The following is a 22,173-nucleotide window of genomic DNA, read 5'->3' as shown; positions in this document are numbered from 1 at the left end:
ACAACCACACGGTGCCTCTGGAGAAGGGAAGAGCAATCTCTGTTTATTTATTTTCGGGTACAGAGTCCGCTTTGTGACTATTTTCCACTTATTTTTCTGTGTGTTAATGTATGAGTGTGAGAGGATGTTCTTGAAATTACCTCTGCATGGTCAGAATCTGACGCATTGAAACTGGTATTCCGTACCTAGCTGGGTAGTGACAGGGAGAATTCACCCTCAGGAAGTAGATGGTGCTCCACTACGAGTCTAATGATACGTCAAATCCCTCCACCCGCCTAGGCGCTAGAGTCAGGAACCGGGCGACCGCTACGGTCGCAGGTTCGAATCCTGCTTCGGGAATGGATGTGCGTGATGTCCTTAGGTTGGTTAGGTTTAAGTAGTTCTAAGTTCTAGGGGACTGATGACCTCAGAAATTAAGTCCCATAGTGCTCAGAGCCATTTGAGCCTCCACCCGTCCCCCCCCCCCCCCGCCCCCAGTAGTCATTGGGTTAATTGTCTGAGGCTGCCTCCCAAATGGCAGTCAGTTTTGGAAGTGCAGATAGTATGAGTGGCTGGCTTTTGCAGACCACTAGTAGAGTGGAAAAAAGTACTAATTTTACAAGGGTATTGATTTTACGTGATAACTAATGTGATCCCTCAGCTGTGATGTTAGAGTACATATTTCGTTCCCCTACTTAAATTTGACATTTGGAAAAATATATAATTTTTTGTGTTTATGTGAATCTGAGACAGGACAGTTTGTTTCAGTGGCATCTCCACTGCAGGTGCCCATTTTCTTATGGAATGTTGTTGTGTCTTGGTATAATTACGGATGATATATATCCTTTCACCTAAACTCCAATTATTAATTTGATAATCGTAAGTTTTGAGTTAATTTGTGTTTCATCACAGTGTCACTCGAGAGCTATGTTCCACATGTGACATAGTTTACCTGGAAAAACATAGCTGTGCTGTCGAAAAGATAGACCACAGTATGTAGATTCTGTTGAATAACTTCATGGGGTAGATATCCATGTTAATTATCTACTTCTGTAGTTTTCTGGAGTTAATGTAAAATATTAGTTCTGCCTATCATGTGTCCCCCCCATGTGCTATTAGAGCTTAATGGCGTTGTCCGAAAGTTAGATCACAATGTGTGGTTTTAGAAGAATATCTAAATGTGAAAAGAGTTCGCATCAGTGTGGTAGTTCGAATTTTTCTGGTGTTAGACCGAATTTTAAGGACCTGCAAATGCCTCTTAAATGAGATACTTGTAACTTGACGACTTTGGATAACGATGGATATATTTCCTAATTAGATTCCCTAATGAGAAACCATTTTCTGCGACATACCGAAATTAATGGACTGGTTGTCAGTTCATATTTGCGTTATGCACTGCTCTGTTCAGAAAATGTGGATCTACATTGTCAAGGGCCAAGCACTGCATGTCTGCATACTGTTAATTAGCTGATATAACAGAATTAAGTGTTTCATATTATGATCCTCTGGTCAATCAGCTAAAGCCCTGGAGTGTGCAGCTAAATTTTAATAATGATAAATGTCAACAAACGGCTATTATCTGCTGCTAATAAACTGATGTAGGAGACACCAATAATCTATGTCTAATGTAATGATAATTTGTTTGTCAGTCACATGGAAGAATATCTAGAAATTATGGTCCCACAATTATTCAAATCTGGGATAAAAATAGATAAATCTATAGCTGAAATGAAGACTGCATGAATCTGTTCAATATGAACGGTAGTAGACTCCTGCGAAATCAATAAATCATTAATGGCTCATGAAATAACAAAGCCTCACGCTTTCAACCAGGCACCGGACACAAATAATCGCAGAACAGGAAGTAGATCATTCAAAAGTTTCTTGAAGCACATCTTATTATGCTCGCATAGTTAAAGTCCGTACTTACTCTATGTCTCATAGTCCCTAACGAAGCATTAGCAAATGATAAAGTATTATCGACTGATAGCCGCTCAGAAATCCCCTTTATGCACTAACTGGTCTACGATACCAAGTCCCTCCTCCCTACCATCACGGCACCAAGTCTTCCTTCCACCTAGTCTCACCACAAAATGTTTCCTCTATCACACCTCGACAAAAATTGTTACACAACTCCACATCTACCAGAAATACATCTGTGGTCCCAAGAGCCACTCCACGAATCAAAAGGCCTCACTACTTTGGCCAGTCACAAACATTCGATCCCCCACCAGATAGAGTACCTACTAAAATCTGTAAAATGGACCACCTTTTGCGTAACAATAAAGTTACAGGTTAGGTATTTGGCTTAAATTAAAGAACATTTCCTCCTGCTTCTGCAGAGACCAAACACGATATTGTACATATAAATGGCTAGACACAATTAAACATTATCTCGTACTTATGCTCTTACAAAAATAATATAAAATACTCATGTATGAAATATAAGATGGGCCAGCTCATCTGATGCGTCTTTCCATTTTCAGTCTATGGATGGTGTTAAATGTAATGGACCATTTACCGTTTTAATTTTAAATTACGAATGCCTCAATCTGTTGATGGTACTAAATCTTATATTTCATTTACCGTATTTAAATTACAAATATTTGAATACTGGCTAACACAGCGTTTAGTTATCATTCAGAAACAGTTAATAATTTATATAAACATAACATGCTCATTTATGGTTAGAGCCGAGAATTGCCACACACCTTCTATTTGCTGAGCAACTGTGGAGGATACTAAGGTCTGACACATTTACGAGATGAAAAGATACATAACGGAGTAATTCGGTAAATGAAACATGTATCAATGAATGACTCTCAGGGATGATAGCTAGAGTGCTGAGTCCAACATTTCATTTATGAAGATTGCATGAAACTTTCAGCAGTTATTAATTTCAGTGACTGTTGTACGAGGTGCGACAATGAAGTAGGGAGACTGATTATCTTTGCAAGACGTGGCTACCCTGAAGGCTTGCGTAGGCACAGTATCTTTGACCTTGGTCTATAAGCTGCTTCTAGTCCATGCGGTGCATCGATGCAACTGCATAGTCGTGAGTTGTGCTGTAGTAAGTTAACATGTGTTTATGTGTCTTGTCACGGAAATGGGACCGCATAATATTGGGCAACACAACAGTATGCCATTTCTTTTTGCGTTAAATTGGGTGAAAACGCGACGACACTTACGGTAAGCTTCAGAAGGCTTTTGGAGAGGAGGTAATGTCAAGAGCTCAAGTTTTTCGTTGTCATAAAATGTTTAGTGAAGGCAGAACGAACGTTGAAGATCAAGACTGCAGTGGACGACTATCAACCTCACTGACAAATGTCAACTTGGCTATGGTGCGTGAACCCGTACGATCCCATCGAAGATTACCCATGATAATGATTGCAGAAGAGGTGAACACCAATCGAAAAACGGTTCGTCTAATAATGACAGAAGATCTTGGTATGAGAAAGATTTGTGCAAAAATGGTCGCCAAAAATCTCAGAACACAACAGCGAGAAACACGGATAAATGTGGCAGCCGATCTGTTAGAGCAAACGGAAATCAATCCACAATTGTTGAGCCGTGTTATTACTGAAAGTTTTTTTTTTCAGTACAATCAAGAGACAAACCGCCGAAGTTCGCAATGGTGCTCAAAGGGATCACCCAGACCATAAAAAGCTCGCACGTCAAAGTAAAATGTGAAATGCATGCTTGTGTGCTTCTTCGATTCCAAGAGAATTGTTCATAAAGAGTGAGTACCTCCTGGACAGTTAACCGATACTCTCACTACAAAGATATTTAAGAAAGACTTCGTAAAAGAGTTCTTCGTGTCCGTGTCAACATTGCTGATAGTAGGATTGTGAATCAGGATGATGCACCATCCCATACTGCTCTGTCAGTACAGCAATTTTTGACCTCAAAACCAATTTCAGTACTACCACAGCCACCTTATTCACCAGATTTTGCTCCGTGCGCTGCCCTGCTTGAAAGTCCCCTGGCTAACAGATCTAGCCTCTGGCTCCTGTAGCTGGAACCATCTATCATGATATATTTTAAAGCTTCTTCCTGGCTGATTTCTCGAGTACTTGCGCAATGCTACATACCATAGCTAACCCACCATTTTCAAAGTGTGGATCACAGACCACCGAACTCCATGACTACCCACATGCAAGTTGCGTTTTTCTTGCAATTTTTGTAATTCTGAATTTTCTTGAGATAGTGCATGTTTCGTCTGGTAATCCCCAACAAGCCCAGAAGCCCAATATTTCGGTTCTGTACATTCGACCAGATCAACAGGTGTACTGTACTGGATGAGAGTTACCTATATGTATGGGAAAATCCGTTCAGTCGCTGGGTTACAGGCTTTTATCTCGAACAGTGTGTCGACTATGGCACTACCTCCGTAACCAGCACGTATGACCCTGGCACTCTCGATTTTCCTCTGACGTTTGGAATGAGCATACATCGCTTTTGTTTGAACTTCAGGAGTAGGAGAAGTTTTTCTATCCATCCATAAACTGTCTTTACAATTTCCAGAAATTCTTTTCCTGTCATTTCGTTATGTAAAAACTTTTAGGCAAATGTGTCTCGTTAGCAGCAACTGCTTTTTCTTCTTGTGTTTTGTTTAACGTTCCCTTTTAAATATTTTAGGTAAATATTAAGTGTGATCATGGATCATTTTCCATTTCTGCGTTGAGTACTGAATTTAATAAATTGGTGGACTCTCTCTTGTTATGTAGAAGTGAAAGACATTACACTCCACTTTCTTCGAATCAGAGGCACACAGGTAAGTGCTTCTGCTTTTCACCTCAACTCATTTCTTTCACTCACTAACACTGAAAGACATTCATTTATTTGAGTACATCTTCAATTGGAGTATATCCTATCGACTAGGTACGATAGTTTATCATTTTGGCATCCCACTTCTATAATATTGTACGCGTATCAATGCCTGTAACGGGGGTGTCCAATGCACGGCACACAGGCTGCATGCACCCCAAAGCAAGTATCAATGCCGTCCAAGAAGGACCATCGTTGATCGGTAAGTGATAAATTGATAATTTGCAATTTCAGACTCTCTCTCTCCCTCTCTCTCTCCCTCTCTCTTTCTCACACACGTACACGCACACGCACACACACACACACACACACACACACACACACACACACACACTGTTAGCATTGAGTATATTATAGGCTGCCAGAAAAATAGTGGTCTTTTTGGAGTGTGGCCCAGGTGAGTCAAACATTGTACACTATTGCCGTATAAGAAGTGATCTGTGGGGGACGTGTTTTATTTATTTCTGTCTCTTAGTCTCTACTTCATGAACACACAATGTCTTGCATGATATCCATTCTGTTAGTCTGACTAGGGCTAAAGCGAATTCTTTTCTCTCTCCGAAATTAGGAATAGAAGGCTAAATTGTTGGAAAGCACAGGACAACAGCACGGGGGAGAATCGAAGAATAATGAGAGACATAGTGGCGGAAGACCCCAGCTCTATCTGTCTTGGCGTACGTGACCTGGAGCGCGTAGGCGGAACGATCTTTCCCGCCGAATTCATGTGTGAGAGTTCCCATTGGCTGCTGAAAGTTCGAGGCCTAACGAGAAATCTATCAGTTAAAAAGGGCGAGCAACGGATCTGTAGGGCGTGTTCTTGGACGTTAGCCGACTGGGCCGTCGCGTTGCTCCAAGTATGGTAGACCCGTGACTGGCCGGAATGTTCCCCAACAAATGAGTCCACTAGAGGTATTGAGGAGTGAACAGGAGGTAGCTGAAGGCGGGACGAGCTACAGTGTGGACATGTGGGAGGTGCTGTTGGCCGGTGGGGACGCTGTGTGCAGCTGTACCACGCGTCAATGACGGTGAGGCGAAATACAGTTCCTTACTGGCGTACTGCTGGTTGGGTAGCGATCAGAGCCTGTTCGTAGCCACAGTTCTTCGTACCACAGTCTTCCCAAATTGCTGAAATCTTTGCCGCTAGCGTCATAAGCTAAATTCCTTACACCACTCTGTTTTAGTTGGCCATTATATTCGATCCCTTGCTTCAATAACAGCAACTAATACCTTCGAAGTTGTCAAGTCTTAATTTCGTAAGGGATAATAGCGTTTAAGAACGTTGCTTGCTACGCAGTTCAAATGTACTTCATGTAAAAGCAACTGTTAATAAATCGAAAAGCTTGAATTCTGTCTTTTGTTTCAAGCCCCTAGGTCAAATTCAGAACCATCAGGCAATAAAATTAATAAATATACATGTATGATATACTGCTAAACAACGTATATCCCTCCATAAGGCCATATTTTGCTACTCGTTTCCGTTGCGATATGTTAAAGAAATTATTTTACTTGTTTTCCCGGCAGAAATTTCTCCTACTGTAATTAATCACAGTGTGGCCATTGCACTTATAGAGCACGAATTATCAATAGAGGCATTAGAGGAATGATTAAGGGTATTACTATCATATTTTTCCTTGGTTTTAGCCATAAATACAGTTAAGGTCATTAGTTTACCATCAAACCACTCCATGCTACCAAAATTGAAAACACAGCCGGCCCCCTACAACATGACGCCACCCTGTCATACCCAAAGAGGCACCCACGTATATGCGCAAGCACCGATGCTGTACTATCTTGTGTAACTCTTTGGACTCACAGATAGCCGAATACCTAACATACCTCATGGCAGACTCTTTGACTGCGGCGACCAGACGCTCGCCTCGAATATTCATTTTTCCTGCAGTGGAACTGCGGCGTGGTGTGATTCTGTTACTCTTGTCTTTTGTCTTGGTTCTGGTCGGCCGTCCGGTCGTCGGTGCTGTGTTCGGTTCATGTTGCTGTAGATCTGTTGGTGAAATGGCTAGCCATCTTTTGGCTTACGAAACGCATTCCAAGTTCAAACAATTGCATTAATGTAAGATGACCTTATTTTTCCGATGTTGAAGATATACTGTATACAGTATACCGTTTACATTTCTTCAGCATTAAGACCCAAAATGGAATTTAGTTTCTTTCTGGATTGGATTCAGCCATATGCCCACGTGGTCGGGATACCCTTGTATTTTTAAACGAAGGCATTCCGCTTTAGAATATTAAAAATACTGGCGTTGAAATTTCGACACATGATCACTGCCAAGCAATCCGAAAGCAATCAGGCATGAAATAAAGTCACTTAATGATAAAGGTTGAGATATGAAAATTCCAGAGCTACTACTGGTATATTATTTGGTAACTCCTTTTAGAATGCGTCAAATGGCCATGTGTCGAAAATGCAGTGGCAGTAAATAATATTTTAACAGTTTAAAGCGCAATTACTTCATTTTTAAAAAAATTCTCGAAGACTTTGGATCCAGTCCTCATCAAAACTTTCCATGCATTCGGTTGACATCGATGAACACCGTCGCCACTCATTCAGCAATAAATAAGTCTGACTCTCTGATAGTATTAATTTATATATTTTGTAAACTTACCTATTTTAATATACATAGGGCGAATTTTGTAGTTGATGAGTGAACTTCTGTGTACACTTGCTTAATCTGTCAAAAGAGGAGTTTTCTAATAGAACAATTAATTACAAAATGTGGTATCCGTATGTTTTGCCAAGCTTCCTCTGTTCTTTAGTAATACCACAGTCTGCAAAGGGCCATACTATGATCCCATGTCCTATTTAAACGGGGTGCTTCTCACAAATATTTTGCACTTTTCTTGTCGTTAAAAGTGTCATCACATATTACGTGACATTCAACATTTTGAGGTAAGTAACCATACAGGAGACGTGGTAAATTCAGCAGGGCATCCAGCACTCGCTACGGATAAGGTTTCACGAAATCTGAAGCCTCGGGTCATATAGATCTGATACAATTAAATATTCCTTGAAACATTTGGGGTATCAACTTTATTTAAGACAACGTTAGAAGCTGAATTAATGAATTACAATCTGTGACACGGCCTGGGACACATTTTAATCCATTTCTTCAGCTTATGTCATTATTGTAGACCTCGGGTTGTATTCAGTGATTGTTGTTTGTATACCTGAGTACTGTTGGGAATTGTTTCGAATTCCATGTAGTGCATGGTACTGAGATTTCCATTATGGAGGTATCCATTTCATTACAAACTGCTAGTCTATGCTCTTTCTAGCTGACATACCTTTGTTTATAGAACTAGGCGATCATTACGAATTGCACTTCCCTCCTTGTGGTACTCTGGAGTTTGTTTTCCGCTGTGATTTTGAATAAATAATGGTCGAAAGCATGTTTTCACATGCTTGCCGGATAAATGACTGTAAACGTTGAAAATATCTCTGACTGTGGTTGATTTGTTAAATTAATGAAAAGACAACAGTAGTTAGCTTTCACAGTTTCCTCATAATTTCCACCCAGGTTACATCCTCATTAATAAGTTACCGTATATGAATATGCGCAGTGCAGCTGTACGCGTTATTATATAAGCACTACATGCACCGAAAGTAGCCGAGTCTAACTGACTTGCATTCCAATACAAGACTTATCTGATGTTTATGAGGAAATTTTTTAATAAACGATCAACCACTGGTCTTTCGATGACTCTTTGAGGGAAGTTTCAACGGCAAGATTAACAATCGTTAGTTTACTGTAGTTATCATTTCAGTAATCATACGGATCGTCAGGTGCATTTTCTTTGGTGTTTCGACAGATATTTGGAGTTTCGTGTTAGCAGCGTGTAGCTGGAGTCACTCCAAATAAAAACTGCTAATCATCTCTTTCATACGATGTCCAGTGTCGAAAAAAAAAATTCTCTGCCCATTACAAAGAAAATGATTTTTAAAGGGGAAGTTTATGGTCCGTTGGATGGAGCGGTCCCAAATTAGTTGCTGTTTAAAGGGACTGAACTTCTAAGGACTTCAGTACCCCCAATTACTGAAGTGCATTATTCCTTATATCGACATGTATTAATAAGAGGAAAACAAAAATCAGAATTGAAATTCATCCACCAAATAATTGAGGACGTCGGTTCCAAATGCTACTCTGAAATGGAGAGGTTAGCACAGGAGAGGAATTCCTGGCAGGCCGCATCAAATGAGTTAGGAGTCTGACGACTGAAAAAATTTACGGGTGCAGTAAACCACGAAGAAAAACCAGCAATCCAACAGCTACTGAGCAGCTCTTGTACATGGCGGTAGCGGTCAGTGTAGGCAAGCGCCGTTGTCGCTGCACTAGTAATTATTCTTCGTGTTTTACTGTCCGTGTTCGTATTTATCGATAAATTGTAACGGACCGGTAGAGAGACCTAGCCAATGGTACCTGAGTCTAATGAGACAAACCATCATCATTATCATCATTTAAGACTGATTATGCCTTTCATCGTTTAGTCTGGAGCATAGCCCCCCTTATACAATTCCTCCATGATCCTCAATTCAGTGCTAACATTGGTGCCTCTTCTGATGTTAAACCTATTACTTCAAAATCATTCTTAACCAAATCCAGGAACCACCTCCTCGGTCTGCCCCGACTCCTTCTACCCTCTATTGCTGAATCCATGAGTCTCTTGGGTAACCTTGCTTCTCCCATGCGTGTAACATGACCCCACCATCTAAGACCGTTCGCCCTGACTGCTACATCTATAGAGTTCATTCCCAGTTTTTCTTTCATTTCCTCATTGTGGACACCCTCCTGCCATTGTTCCAATTACTAGTACCTGCAATCATCCTAGCTACTTTCATATCCGTAACCTCAACCTTGTTGATAAGGTAACCTGAATCCACCCAGCTTTCGCTCCCATGCAACAAAGTTGGTCGGAAGATTGAACGGTGCACAGATAACTTAGTCTTGGTACTGACTTCCTTCTTGCAGAAGAGAGTAGATCGTAGCTGAGCGCTCACTGCATTAGCTTTGCTACACCTCGCTTCCAGTTCTTTCACTATGTTGGCATCCTGTGAGAATATGCATCCTAAGTACCTGAAACAGTCCACATGTTCTAACTTTGTTCCTCCTATTTGGCACTCAATCCGTTTATATTTCTTTCCCACTGACATTACTTTCGTTTTGGAGCTGCTAATCTTCATACCATAGTCCTTACATTTCTGATCTAGCTCTGAAATATTACTTTGCAAACTTTCAATCGAATCTGCCGTCACAACTAAGTCATCCGCATATGTAAGACTGCTTATTTTGTGTTCACATATCTTAATCTCAACCAGCCAGTCTATTGTTTTCAACATATGATCCATAAATAATATGGACAACAGTGGAGACAGGTTGCAGCCTTGTCTTACCCCTGAAACTACTCTGAACCATGAACTCAATTTACCGTCAACTCTAACTGCTCCCTGACTATCCGTGTAAAGACCTTTAATTGCTTGCAAAAGTTTGCCTCCTATTGCATAATCTTGTAGAACAGACAATAACTTCCTCCTAGGAACCTGGTCATATGCCTTTTCTAGATCTATAAAGCATAGATACAATTTCCTGTTCCACTCATAACACTTCCCCATTATTTGCCGTAAGCTAAAGATCTGGTCCTGACAACCTCTAAGAGGCCTAAACACACACTGATTTTCATCCAATTGGTCCTCAACTAATATTCGCCCTTTCCTTTCAACAATACCTGAGAAGATTTTACCCACAACGCTGATTAGAGATACCTCTGTAGTTGTTACAATCTTTCCTGCTTCCATGTTTAAAGATTGGTGTGATTACTGCTTTTTTCCAATCTGATGGAACCTGTCCCGACTCCCAGGCCATTTCAATTATCCTGTGTAGCCATTTAAGACCTGACATTTCACTGTATTTGATGAGTTCCGACTTAATTTCATCCACCCCAGCTGCTTTATTGCACTGCAATCTATTGATCATTTTCTCCACTTCCTCAAATGTGATCCCATTTCCATCATCGTTCCTATCCCATTCTACCTCGAAATCTGAAACATTACGGATCGCATTTTCACCTACATTGAGCTACTCTTCAGAATAATCCCTCCATCTGCCCAAGGCATCCACAGGATTCACCAGCAGTTTTCCTGACCTGTCCAAAATACTTGTCATTTCCTTCTTACCTCCCTTTCGAAGACAGCTAATTACACTCCAGAATGGTTTTCCAGCAGCTTGACCCATAGTCTCCAACCTGTTTCCAAAGTCTTCCCAAGATTTCTTCTTGGATGCTGCAGTTATCTGTTTGGCTTTGTTTCTTTCTTCAACATAACTTTCTCTGTCTACCTGGGTTCTAGTATGTAGCCATTTTTGATACGCCTTCTTTTTCCTTTTACAGGCTGCCTTGACTGTGTCATTCTACCAAGCTGTTTGCTTCATCCTACTTTTACACACTACTGTTCCAAGACATTCTTTAGCCACTTCTAGTACTGTGTCCCTGTACCTTGTCCATTCCTTTTCCAATGACTGTAACTGACTACATTCAACTAACTGGTACCTTTCTGAGATCGCTGTTATGTACTTGTGGCTGATTTCTTTATCCTGAAGTTTCTCCACTCTTATCCTCCTACATATGGACCTGACCTCCTGCACTTTCGGCCTCGCAATCCCAATTTCACTGCAGATTAAATAATAATGGTCAATGTCATCAAAGAATCCCCTGAATATACGCGTGTGACTCACAGCCTACCTGAATTCATGATCTGTTATTATATAGTCAATGACAGATCTGGTTTCCCTGCCTTCCCAAGGATACCGGTGAATGTTCTTGTGTTTAAAAAAGGAGTTTGTGATTACTAAGCCCATACTGGCACGGAAATCCAAGAGTTGTTTCCCGTTCCTGTTGGCCTCCATATCCTCTCCAAATTTACCCATAACCTTTTCATACCCTTCTGTTCGATTTTCAATCCTGGCGTTTAAATCACCCATGAGCAGAACACTGTCCTTGTCCTTTACTCTAACAACTACATCATTGGGTGCCTAATAAAAACTATCCATCTTATCTTGATCTGTCCCTTCACAATGCGAATATACTGACACAATCCTAATTTTCTTGCTAGACACTGTCAAATCTATCCACATCAGTCGTTCGTTTACATAACTTATTGCAACTACGCTGGGTTCCATTTCTTTCCTGATGTAAAGCCCTACACCCCATTGTGCTATTCCTACTTTGACTCCTGACAGGTAGACCTTGTATTCTCCCACTTCCTCTTCTTTCTCACCCCTTACCCGAATGTCACTAACAGCTAAAACGTCCAGCCCCATCTTACTTGCAGCCTCTGCCAGCTCTACCTTCTTCCCAGAGTAGCCTCCATTGATATTAATAGCTCCCCATCTCATTACCATTTGTTTGCCAAGTCGTATCTTACGAGTCCCTGGTTTGTCAGTTGGAGGTGGGACTCCGTCACCTCCAAAGGTCCGAGGCATTTTGCTATTGTTGCCAGCATCATATTTAAAGTATCAGGGAAGCAGGTTGCTAGCCTTACTTGCCCCGAGTCCCATTGGGTTTTACCCCTAACGGCTGAGGGACTAACCGGTGGATTAGGTAGTCTTTGCCGTATGAGCACAAAGGTGACCACGATTCAGAATATGTCCGAGATGCCCAGCCTTATTCCAAAGTAACTGGTATGCCGACTGTCGGGACCACTTACTTGGCCACTCATACGTTGCCCGTGATTCATGAACTAGGACATGACTACAGGAACCCACACCATGAACCACAAACAATGAGACAAACGAATAAAAATAATTATAGCCACAGTGATATACAAGTTTCGAAGTTATCGACGTCTCCACCAAAGAATGTCACGCTGAAACCACAATCAAGTCCAGAACCAAGGCATGGTCCAACGCTTACGAGTGAGACACATTTAATACAAACACCAACATATAGCCAGAACAGAACTGGCCTCCTGGACTGAAAGCAGAGCTGCAAATATCAAATGTTCCAGAATGCTAGTGTTACTGAGTATCGAATACTCCTGAACTTCCAAACATTATAGACGTGATGTAATTTAGTAGCCCCCAGAAACGATGAATACTAAATAACAAAGAATTGCTGTTGGCTTAGTTTAAGCTAGTGACTGTCAGCAGACAACTACGCGAAACAGCTCGCGCCACAACACGTGGCCTGTGGGAATATGAAATTCTTAAAGAATAAGAAATACCACCTTACACGTTCACTTTCGTGCTCAACGACTTTTTTGGGTTCTAGAGTCTCCATGTGAGCGTGTTATCCGGTTAACTTTACCGCTAACTAGAAATTTTTTTTCATTGTTGAAATTAATAAGGATGAACATGTCGTCTTTCAAGATAAGAACGGCAAAAGTCAATACGTTTTGTTGTGATTCGCTCAAAAGCTTGTAAAAGGCTCTCTTCTCGTTCCTTAGAATTTCGAGGTCGATCTGGACTAATAGCTTTGAACAAGCAATCCGTCCCTTCCAACTGGTCACCATAATGACGAACCTAGAAACGGGTTCTGCTTCAGTGATTTAATATATGGACTAAATTACAGCTTCTCCATTACTGTTTCAAGGAAAAGTAAACACAAAGTCGTTTGATATGTAGCTGACTGTAGATCTTAGCGTCCCTAGGGTGTTACTTTGGGTGTGAAGATAATCAGTAATTTGTGCTCGACGTTAAAACACGGTTTATTATGGATACATTTTTCTACCAACAACGAGGGAGGTGTAAAGTATACGCCACGATGACCTGATGGAATTGACCTCGAATTCAGGAGTTATGCCCGCAGTATGCGTCTGCCCGATAGGGTAGAACTTGTCCATTGCTCTATCGATACTGTCTTAAAGAGTTTTGTTTTCCTTATGTAACTGACATTGTGAACCAGATCGGAGTGACAAAGGTAGTATTGGCAGATACGCGAGCGACAACAGGACGCAACCGTGCATATGTATTAGACGACTAGGTCTTCGTTAAAATTAGTAATGTCAGAACTAAAGCAAACCTACGTGGCGATTGTAACATTTTTTCGTAGATATCCGGTTAAAAGAAATGCCTTGTTGACAGAAACATCCAAAACGTAGCAAATGGTAACTTTATCACGTGTACTACAAAGCTTGAACAAAGTTGAGCTACAAAGAGCAAGTGTAATTTTGTCTTCGGTTTTGGAACAGTGTACTGCAGATATCTCCATAGTATAAACATCAGATGAGTTTTTATATACAAACCCAAGAAAGATCACTGTCACACAGGAATAACCACGGCCACCGTCCTAAAAAGGGCATAACAAACGCAAGCATACTTAATACATGTTAAAAAAAGAAAACTAATGACGTTTATTTTAAAAGAAAACAAGATTTCAGTAAATCCTCTGTAATTAACAATTCATTTGAGTATTTGATTTATTTTTCGTCTTGACAAGGCAATTTAAATTTTTAATACAGTGAATATGAAAATATGTTCACAACAAGAAAATACTTTTCTTTAAGGATTGGAGTATATATTAAAATACCTCATATGTTTTTTACAATTATTGATAAAAATATGGCACACAACAGACAATAACAATTAGAAAGTTACTAACATTAGTATTTCTCGAATTGTGAAGTACACTTCTAGTGATATTAAAGACACATACCAAGAACCTTTACCAGAAGAATTATTGGCAGATGGCTCTTGAATTACAAAATTTTGAACATAAACACGATAGTCAAAGACAATATCCCTTGTGTAAGCAATCGATTAGCTATTTAATAAATGTACATAAAATCCTTTAAATGTTTCACTAGACAATAATAAAGAAAAGAAACAGTAATATTACTAAACGATAACTCACATTAATGCTCAGTTTCATTGGTTTACGAAGATGCATAATTACCTTGTAGTAGTGTTTAAATTAAGAGTCCATAAAGGTAACAGCAAAAGTATTGAGTCGACGGAAGTATCAAGTTTTGTACAAATGCACGAATCTCACATCTTCAAAAAGGAAATCTCTGAGTAATCCACCACCGAAGCGATAAACAATATTTTGGTAGAAACTGACAAAGTTATTGGTGTCCCTCACAGCAGAGTATATTTTTTGCGAATTGCAAAGTTACTGACGTCCTTCAACGTCTTAGGAAACATTATTATCTGATAGATGGCTGTCACATTCTTAACGAAAATATTTTATTCTTTTTAATACCGTACACTTTAGTACTTTAACTGAAACGTTAAGTTTCAAGATACCGTTAATCTATAAAGGAAAATATCATTGTTAGATCGCAGCATAAGGACATAAGGACAGTGTGGCCACACGTGACCGTTTTCCGGATTATAGCTCTTTAGCAAACCTAGAGTCGAACCTGGACACCTGTCTTCTGCGGGCAGGAAATATATATATATATATATATATATATATATATATATATATATATATATATATAGTGTAAATGTTCACTCAACGATAACCTCGCTGAAACTGTCGTAACCTAGGTGATTATGGGTGTTTAGAGACAGTGAAAATGTGAAAGAATGAGGTAATGGTCATGAGTACTGCCTCAAAAAATGTTTCTGCGGGAACTGTGCAATGAAATTACCAATTTTGTCGGTATGGTAATAGCTGCAGAGCACCATTACTCATAGTCTGTTGTGGATGCGTAGCGTTTGAGCGAGGTTATTGCTATGTGTACTCAGGTGGAAGTGATATAAATGTTACGGCTGCAATTTTCTGCCGTTTGACACGACGATGGCCAGTAGCTGTTATGGTACAATACTCAAAGTCGCAAGAAAGTATTAAAACCGTGAGGTGTGGAATATCTTTCAAAAGTTTTCCGATCTCGGGCGAATTAACAGACACTCAGCATGTCAAAAATATAAAATTTCTCTATAGCGAGTAGCTAACCAGTTCTCATAAATTATATCTATCACTCACGCAACTTTTAATTTCAATTTTTTTAAGGTGATGAACGATGCTTCTGATGAGTTAAGAATATAATATATGTAAATGGGCTAGTAACTCACATAATTTTAGTTTCTCTCTATTTACAAATGGACATTAACATCGAACATAAGAATTGTCATAAATTGTAAGGTACTTTAATAGATTTGTAACAGATAAGATCAAAGACAAACCATATTAACTATTCTAAAATGTGAGATTCTTTATCTTTTTATTTCAGTGCATATGTGCTATAAAATTATGATTACTCCTAGCAGAAATACATAGCTTCGAGTGGCATCATTGTCGATTCGATAAAACTAGCTGCTAATTAACTTGTGAATTAAATAAAGGCCACTCTGCGGTAGTAATTATGCCTCAATTAGTAGCGTGGAAAAACTATTAACTGTGTAATAACTGCAATTGAAATTGGTTGTGCTTTAGGTGAAGCTGTGGTATTGTTCTGAATTAATATAATGCTGATATGATGCGGGGAAGTATACTTGAGCAAGTAACTGGGATTCACAATGAATCTTGTATTTTGTAATTTGTAATGGTCTTCGTGAATCTGGCAGAAGTAAAAGTGAGTTAATGGCAGCTTATACGTTGCCTGACTGAACTTATAGCTGCTTATGAGAAACAGAGACATCTGTCAAGAACATCGTTCTAATATGTTTGGAAGTTTCAGCACGTTTGCTGGCAACATAGCCCCTCTATTAATCATCTCATTTACTACATCCCAGCAGCTACTCCGGGACTCTGAACAAAAATTTCCTGGAAAAATGGAGATCCTTTTTCACTCATTTGTGATCGACAAAACATAAATGCAGGATTAAGATTACTACTGAAAAGTTACTCTTAGAGATCCTAACAGGAAGAGATTTATTTAAACGAAACTTGGATCAGTCTTCTTTATTCTGAATCTCTCAAACATCTGCATTCGTGATAACAATAACTTAACGGACGAAGAAACTGAAAATATTCGAGTGGTGCGTACGCTTTGGAACAGTCGCTGACAACCGCGACTGGTTTCAAAGATGACGATTCTGCTCTCAAGGACGACGATGATTCAAAACGTATTTTATCAGAGTCTAATTATCCATGCTTTGCTGTTTCTGGAGCTGCCAATTAATATTGCGTGTACTTGTCCTGTGACGTCTCTTTTGGCTGTATTTTCACGTTTCAAGACTCTAAAAGGTCATACTGTTCGATATTCCGGTGTAAATAGTACACTACTCCCCGATTTCTCTTAATGAAATTTGAGCTTGTGCCGATGAAAGCTGAACATATGATTTAAAGAGATTGGTCAGCTTATGTTTGTGTTAAATGCAGAATATTATTGGCACTATTTCACAGTAAGCACATTAATGTTACAATTATTATGATGTTTTGCCTTGTGAATAATAATTTCTTTCTCGTTCATTCCCGTTCTTTGTTACCTTTTCTTTTACGTTATAGGACATCATAGCTCTAAAACCATATAACAGACGACCTTGGAGACATCTCATAAATTAGCTGCTCCCAATGAAAATGGAATGATACCTTGGAAACGTTTAACAGAAATACACAGTCTAGAGGATTTATGTTTTTTGTCGTCAACTTAGTGGCTTGAATCTGCTTCAGAATAATTTAAGTAAAGAATATTGTGACATGTACACAAATAAAAAGTTGATATAAATGTTTAAATTGTAATAGAGGAGAATTTCGTAGGGAACAGAGGAATGAAAACTAAATTTCGTTTTTATTGTTGCAGTGAAATGGAAGACACAGTAGTTACCTTGTACTCGTGTAATGAGAGTCATTGCCCCGACTTAGAGTGATACTGGAAAGTCACTTACAGCCACATCTAAGTCGGGGGACTTTATCACAAGAATATTTAGTGCGTAACAATGCCATTTGTAACTGCATGGTTACGGTATCCTAAGATTTGCAGACTGTGAGTGTTAGCCGGAGAACTACAACCGTCCCTTCAAGGACTACTGCAACACATTTGAACAGACTGTAAATCCCACGCCATGTGTAAATGTACAATGTGATATTCGACATATAACTACTAGGAGAATTTTTTCACATCCGCTTCTAAAATATTAAAATTTGATGAGCCACGTAACATTCGTAATACGATCACAAGTCACGTGGTGCCTTTAGAGAACATGATTTCATCTGCGGGTAAAATATTCTGGAATATTTAATAAACGTTAATACTTTGAGAAACATTAAAAGTAAAATCATCGACTGTCCATTATTAATCCATGTAAAAGGATTTTTTATGGTCCGTTTCGATTTCTTTTCATTTTTTTAAATAACTCGTTTTGGTTCGCAAGACCCATCCTCACGTATGTAGATAAAAGTAAAATAACTAATCGACACCTATTCCGCGACGTACAGTGCTGCTATCATACTGTACTATCAAACATTAAAAGTACCAGAACCTACCAGTTTGCTAGAAAAACCCATCCAAATTACTAGAAAAGTTTACACGGTACGTCATAGGGCTAAAAAGCAGTCACGCAGAATATAAGTTCGTCATAGGGCCCACAAGGCAACTCCTATCACTTTGAGTCTGATACATTCGTCACATATGAATGAAAAACACATTCCCAAATTGAATTAATACCAATTACGTGTTGGTTATGAATACCGTTCTTTGAAACATTTGTTAAAATTAGTGGTGTGTCAGAAGTAAAAACATTATAAAGTATCACAACTATACGTATTTTGAATGGCGGACGGCGTACGTATTCATGGCTTTGCTACAGGTCTGTCTCCGTAATGGCGCGCTTCCTATTACAGTCGTTGTTTTCTGTTAGGCTGCAATCCGAACAGTCGTCTGCTAACAGCTCTTCGGGCAGAGTACCACGCACGAGGGCCCATTCACGTATTTCAGGCACAAGCACACATGCACCAGCTATCCCACTACACACTTTCTCTTCATAAATATTAAAATAGGCATTTCCAAACTCGTTTTCGTTCAGAGAGTATGTGTTCTTCCTGAATCGAGTGTCGAAACCCCTCTGCCTTTGCCCTGTGTACTGTTCACAACTGTACTTCATCCTATACAAGATGACGTCCTCAAAATTTAGTGAGGGTACTTTACACCAAAACAAGAAAGAAACGTCCATTAAACATGGAGCTATGAGTACTTGTTTATCCTTGATGCTGTGAAACACATCTCTTCTAGTGTAGCTCATTGCTTTCCATATTTTGGGAGGAGATTGTATGGACCACAAAAAGAAAAATTGACCAGTATACATGGAGACTAAAGTGCATACGTTGATAGCGGTAAGCACTTGCTCCTGTTGGCTACTGTAAAATACATCTTTTCTACCGAGAAAGTGATGATAGCTCTTAAGGTATGCACTTTAGATCCCATGTTTATACATTATTTTCTTCTTTTGGGCCATACAAGATCCTCCAAAATTTTGGAAAGTTTGTAGCAGAAGAGATGTTTCACAGCCTCGAGGATGTACAAGAGCTCATAGCTCTTACGGTACGTACTTTAGTGGCCATGTTACTACACTTTTTTTCTCGTTTCGGTATGAAGAAACTGTCCCCTAATTTTTAAAATGTAGATGTGAAACGCACTTTACACGCATGAATGCCGAAATTTGTTCCTGCTGTTACAGTCTTCATAGTGGAACCCGAATTTTTTATGTTATTTTTTCGAAAAAAACTATGTTTACATTCGTTTGACGTGAGGATTCTTCGATTTTGTAGCAAATATCAGTTGCAGGATAAGGTCAGGCGTTTTTTATTGTTGGTATTTGTGACATCACCTCTGCTTACTTGTTTTATTCCTTCCTTCTTTACTGCATACAATATTTTGATCACAACATTACCTCTTTATCGAATGGCCATGGCCGCTTGCTTCAAATCACTTACCTCTGTTTCAGGTTCATGTTTCTGGAGCGGATATCGTAATAACTTACACAAAATTTCATTAAAATACGATCATTTGTGTTGTGCGACCTTTGTAACATAGTCTTGTGTATTTTACCGGTAGGTCAGAGCCTGATATTGAAACGCATCGTATGACTGGGGCTCTCACTGTTTCCTCAAAAAGATTCGGATTACAACCACACAGTAGAGCGCCGAGCTGTCTAACACTCAGGTGCAACCGAGTTGAGGTTAGATTCCAGAGAAGGTGCCTGCGGTCAAGTAATACTTCGAGCTTCCGCGTTACATTATACAAATAGTTCCCAAGTGCACAACCAACAGCGAAACACGAATATAAGCTGACTCATTGCTCTATTCAAGACAGTATTAGCACAGTATGAACAGTGCCTGAATACAGCATTAGGACCGGACCTACAGTTGCCGGCGAGAAGAGACAACTGGACATTGTACAAGTGATCGTTATTATAATTCACTGAGTTCTGGGATGAACCACAGTAACAAATACATCAGCGCAAACGAACACTGAAATATTACCACGCACCATTTTCATATTTCAGTGAGTTATTTGTAATGTTTCTATAGCTGCAAGTCAATACTTTCGGCCGGAAACAATTTACGGAAACTGATCTGATCATAGTGCCGTGCCGACCTGAAAATCTACGAACGTCTGGAGTGTCACTACGCTATTCTGCGAGCAGAATATGCGTACACCTCTGGGAAAAATTCTACGCATGCCAAACAGGTGGTCATAGCTGTCAATGACACCTGCAGAATCGTAACAGGTAGCCTAAGATCTATTCCAGTGGAATGACTTTACCGCTTCACAGGAATAGCACCATCACCGATTCCAAGAATTGTAGCTGCGGGTGAGGGAAGAAAGAAATTCTCTATGGGGACGAACTGCACCCTTAAAGACTGATGTCAGGGAGAAGTTACTTAGATTATCCAATGATCTTCCAACTAGTGCTGTTGCGATTTATCGTTTCTGCCGTCTTCTCCGACCGGCGCGCTGCGTGTCTACTTGCCGCCTGGAGGCGCTGCCCATCATCTCCCGCACGCGCGGTGCTCTCTTCATGGTGTATAAAGGTTTCCGTCGTTGTGGCTGGAATTCAGTTCCGATGAGGCAGTGCACTAGCATTAACTCACCTGAAGATGGCGGCCAGCTGGGCTGCCGAAATATTGTCAGGACGACGACATGATCCGGCTGCAAACCCGTGAAGAATATCAAAAGTTATTACGCCGGGAAAGTCTACGAAATCACCTACTTCATTAATTGACAAGAGAACTTTTGAACATTTTTTTAACATTACGGCATAGATTCACTCAGACGTGATCAAAGGGTATCTGTGGATCTCGCTTCATACAGGTTCAACAGCTCCATAGCAACGAGCCAACAACGTACGAGAAGACTAACAATTACAATGTTTCCTCGCAATTGGTGGTGTGTACGATGCGGATGAGATGAAATTTAACAACTACTGCATATCCAGGCAATGAATCATTCAATCTTAAATCAGAAGCAGCATCCATCGTACGAGTTTGCATTTCTGTCTCCCGTTCACCAACGGAGACCTACGTCATCGCGCATCATGTCTTAACTCCACTGCGAGAGCTGAGGCAGTACCAGCTCTACGGCGTCGACAATATCAACACGCTGTTCGAAGGCGGGGACGCCACATATGCTAGCGCATAACAGCTCTAAATTGTTCAGTACCCCTGTGGCAAAGAAGTGTGGCAAAGTTAAGTAAATCTTTAACTCGTTCAAGTTGTAAAGTGAACTAACATTTCATTTGTTGTGATTAAAAATGAACCGCATCCTTCACACAGCACTCAAAAAACCCAGAGCTGTGGCCAGATTATTGTAGTCTCATCTAGTCACAATAAGAATAAATAAAAAAAGGAATTGTTAGTAATAGATTTCAGCTATCAGTCGTCCTTTTTAAATTTTATTGGCAAATCTAGATATCAGCTAGAAACTAGCCATTCTCAATGCACTATCATTTTTATCAATGCATGTAATGCCTGTTCGTCGGGATTCATCCACAGTTCATTGAATACATGCATTGATCAAAAATGATAGTGCATTGAGCATGTCTAGTTTCTAGCTTAAATCTAGATCTGCCAATAAAATTTTAAGAGGACAACTGACAGCTGAAATTTATTATTTACATTTCAATATAACAGTCGCTGAGTGCTACAGCCTTCTGAATGGAAGGTAACCTGACCAAATAAAACAGGTTTCTATAAATAAATTATTGTTACTTTTTGTTAACCTGTGTTGTCCTTATTCTGCTGTAGTCGCTGCCAATCCCATTTGGCCCTATGACGAGGCCCTGTCGTAGTTGAATTCAAGCAAGCCACCTCATTTCGGTGTTATGGGGTTCTCTTCCTATCAAATATACCGGGTGATCAAAAAGTCAGAATAAACTTCAAAACTTCATAAATCACGGAATAATGTAGATAGAGAGGTAAAAATTGACACAAATGCTTGGAATAACAATGGGTTTTATTAGAATCAAAATGCAG

Source organism: Schistocerca piceifrons, chromosome 2 (genome assembly GCF_021461385.2).
Source record: "Schistocerca piceifrons isolate TAMUIC-IGC-003096 chromosome 2, iqSchPice1.1, whole genome shotgun sequence".
Lineage (NCBI taxonomy): Eukaryota > Metazoa > Arthropoda > Insecta > Orthoptera > Acrididae > Schistocerca > Schistocerca piceifrons.
The sequence above is the reverse complement of the archived record's forward strand: the minus strand, read 5'-3'. Positions refer to the sequence as shown.